Source organism: Hyaena hyaena, unplaced genomic scaffold (genome assembly GCF_003009895.1).
Source record: "Hyaena hyaena isolate Hyena2069 unplaced genomic scaffold, ASM300989v1 scaffold_1211, whole genome shotgun sequence".
NCBI lineage: Eukaryota > Metazoa > Chordata > Mammalia > Carnivora > Hyaenidae > Hyaena > Hyaena hyaena.
This window is the reverse complement of record NW_024081842.1, coordinates 47,737-51,714: the sequence shown is the minus strand read 5'-3', so window position 1 is coordinate 51,714 and position 3,978 is coordinate 47,737.

Genomic DNA, 3,978 nt, shown 5'->3' with positions numbered 1-3,978 from the left:
TATTTTTGGTTCAATTGTAAGTGGGAATTTTTCTTTATTTTGAGAGAGAGGGAGAAAGAGAGAGAGAAAGAGAACAAGCAGGGGAGAATCAGAGAGAGGGAGAGAATCCTGATGCAGGGCTCAATCTTACTACTGCAAGATGACGACCAGAGCCAATACCAAGAGTCGGATGCTCAACTGACTGAGCCACCAAGGCACCAATGGGACTGTTTTCATAATTTCCCTTTCTGCATCCTCATTATTACTGCATAGAAATGTAATGGTTTTCTGAATACCCTCCAAACTTACTGAATTCATTAATCAGTTCTGGTAGTTTTTTGGTTGTCTTTAGGGTTTTCTCTATGTAGTATCATGACATCTGCAAATAGTGACAGTTTTAGTTCTTCCTTATCATTTTGGATGCCTTTTATTTCTTTTTGTTGTCTGATTGCTGTGATTCGGATGTCCAATACTATGTTGAATAGAAGTGGTGAGGGTGGACATCCTTGTCTTGTTCCTGATCTTAGGGGAAAAGCTCTCAGTTCTTCACCACTGAGTAGGGGTTTTTCATAGAAGGCCTTTATAATGCTGAGGTATGTTTCCTCTAAACTTACTTTGTTGAGGGTTTTTATCATGGATGTGCCTTGTCAAATGCTTTTTCTTTATCTATTGAAATTATCATTCAGCTTTTGTCCTTTCTCTTATTGATGTGATGTACTGTGCTGATTGATTTGTGAATATTGAAACATCCTTTCATCCCAGGAATAAATTCGATTTGATTGGGATAAATGATTTTTTAAAGTATTTTGCATTTTGTTTGCTAATATTTGTTTGAGGATTTTTACATCTATGTTCAGCAGAGAAATTGACCTGTACGTTTTTTTTAGTGTCTTTATCTTGTTTTGGTACCAGGGTAATGCAGGGTAATTCATAGAATGGATTTGGAAGTTTTCACTTCATTTCTATTTTTTGGAATAGTTGAAGAAGAATAGTTATTAACTCTTCTTTAAATATTTCATAGAATTCACCTGTGAAGCCATCTGGTTGGACTTTTGTTTGTTGGGAGTTTTTTGAGGACAGATTCAATTTCATTGCTGTCAATCGGTCTGTTCAAATTTTGTATTTCTTCCAGATTCAGTTTTGGAAAGTTATATGTTTGTACAAATTTATCCATTTCTTCTAGGTTGTCCAATTTGTTGGCATATAATTTTTCATAATATTATCTTATGATCATTTGTATTTTTGTAATGTTGATTGTAATTTCTTTTCTTTTATTTCATATTTTATTTGAGACCTCTGTGAAGATTTTTTGATGAATCTGGCTGAAGGCTTATCAATTTTGTTGAACTTTTCAAAGAATCAGCTACTGATTTTGTTGATCTTTCTTACTATGTTTTACTTCTATTTTATTTATTTCTGCTCTAATATTTATTATTTCCTTCCTATTTTATTTTATTTATTTTTCACAAGTTAGCTAACATATAGTATAGTCTTGGCTTTAGGACTAGATTCCAATGAGTCCTCACTTACATATAATACGTAGTGCTCATCCCCAACAAGTGCCCATTTTCCCCAACCCCATCAAACCTCAGTGTATATTAAAGAGTCTCTCATGGTTTGCCTCCCTCTTTGTTTTTATTTTTTACTGGTTTTGAGTTTTGTTTGTTTTTCTTTTTCTAGCTCCTTCCGGTGTAAGGTTACATTGTTTGAGATTTGTCTTGCTCCTGGAGGGAGGCCTGAATTCCTAACAAACTTCCTTCTTAGAACAGCTTTTGCAGTATCCCAAGATATTGGATTGTTGTGTTTTAATTTCATTTGTCTCCATGTATTTTTTAATTTCCCCTTTGATTTCTTGATTGACTCATTCATTGTTTAGTATCATGTTAGTTAACCTCCATGCATTTGTGTTCTTTCTAGATTTTTTTCTTCTGGTTGATTTCTAGTTTCATAGAATTGTGGTCAGACAAGGTGCTTAGTATGATTTCATTCTTTTTTATTTTTTTGATCCTTGTTTTGTGGCGTCATATGTGATCTATTCTGGAGAATGTTCCATGTACACCTGACAAAAATGTGCATTTTGCTCTTTTAGGATGGAATGTTCTGAATATATCTATTAGTGCCATCTGGTCCAATATGTCATTCAAAGCCACTGTTTTCTTATTGATTTTCTGATTGGATGATATATTCATTGATGTAAGTGGGGTGTTAAAGTCCCCTACAATTATTGTATTACTATCAACTACTTCCTTTATGCTTGTTACTAGCTGATTTATGTATTTGGGTGCTCCTACGTTGGGCGCATAAATAATATTTACAACTGGTGTATCTTCTTGTTGGATTGCTCCCTTTATGATTATATAGTGTGCTTCTTTGTCTTTGTTATAGTCTTTGTTTTAAAGTCTATTTTGTCCTATATTAAGTATTTCTACCCTTGCTTTCTTTTCACATCCATTTGCAAGATAAATGCTTTTCTTTTCCCTCACTCTCAATCTTCATGTGAATTTAGGTCTAAAAAGAGTCTCATATAGGCAGTATATAGTTGGGTCTTGCATTTTTATTCGTTCCAACACCCTGTGTCATTTGATTTGAATATTTATTCCATTTATGTTCAAAATGATTATTGATAGGTATGTACTTAATACCATTTTGTTATTTGTTTTCTGGTGTTTTTTTTTGTTGTTGTTGTTTGTTGTTGTTGTTCTCTGTTCCTTTCTTCTCTTACTCTCTTTTCTCCCAGTTTGCTGGCTTTCTTTAGTGATATACTTGGATTCTTTTCTCTTTGTTTTTTGCATGTCTATTACTGGTTTTTGATTTGTGGTTACCATGCAGTTTGTATATAACTTCACTGCATTGTCTATATTAAGTTGATTGTCACTTCAGTTCGACTCCATTCTTTACTCCTCTTCCTCCACGTTTTAGGTATATGGTGTCATACTTTACATGCTTTTATTCTGTGATACCTTTCACTGATTTTTATAGATATACTTATTTTTACTGCTTTTGTGCTTTCTTCTTTTCTTATTCCTACTTATGGTCTTTCCTTTCCACTCCAAGAGTCCCCTTTAGTATTTCTTGTAGGGTTGTTTTAGTGGTGATGAATTCCTTTAACTTTTGTTTGTCTGGGAAACTCTTTATCTCTTTTCCTATTATGAATGATAGCTTTGCTAGATAGAGCATTCTTGGCTGCAGGTTTTTTTTTTCTTTGTACTTTGAATATATTACATCACGTGCTTCTGGCCTGCAAAGCTTCTGCTAAAACATCAGCTGACAGTCTTATGAGGTTTCCCTTATACGTAACTATTTTCCTTTGCTGCCTTTAAAATTCTCTCTTTATCACCTTGTTTGTTTGTTTTGTTATTGTTTGCATTTTAATTACCATTTGTCTTGGTGTGAATCTCCTTCAGTTGATTTTGTTGAAAACTCTCTGTGTCTCCTAGATATGGATTTATGTTTCCTTCCCCAGATTTAGGAAGTTTTCAGCTATTATTTCTTCAAATAAATTTTCTGCTCCCTTTCTCTCTTTCCTTCTTGGATCCCCAAAATGCAGATATCATTATGCTTGAGATATTATATTGCTGACTTACCTAAGCTTCTTTTCATATTTTGTTATTATTTTTCTCTCTCTCTTGTTCTGCTTAATTGTTTTTCTGGTAAGAAAACCTCTGCATATTACTTACCTCTGTTTCATTTAGCTGTCTTGCTGTTTATTTGTCCTGTTTTTGTTTTGTTTTTGGGACATATTCCTTTGTCTCCTCACTTTGTCTAACTCTCTGTGTCAATTCCTATGTATTAGGAGGATCTCTTACTCTTGAAAGCAGTGTCCCTATGAAGAAGAGGTCCTATAGTGCCCTGTGGTGCAATGCTCCCTGCTCACCAGAACCTGATGTTTCGGGGATCTCTCCTCTGTGTGTTGCATAGACCCTACTCTTTTGGCTGAGTCACTTTTGCCTTCAGTCCTTTAGTCCACAACATCTCTCTTTGCCTGGTGTGGGCCAGATT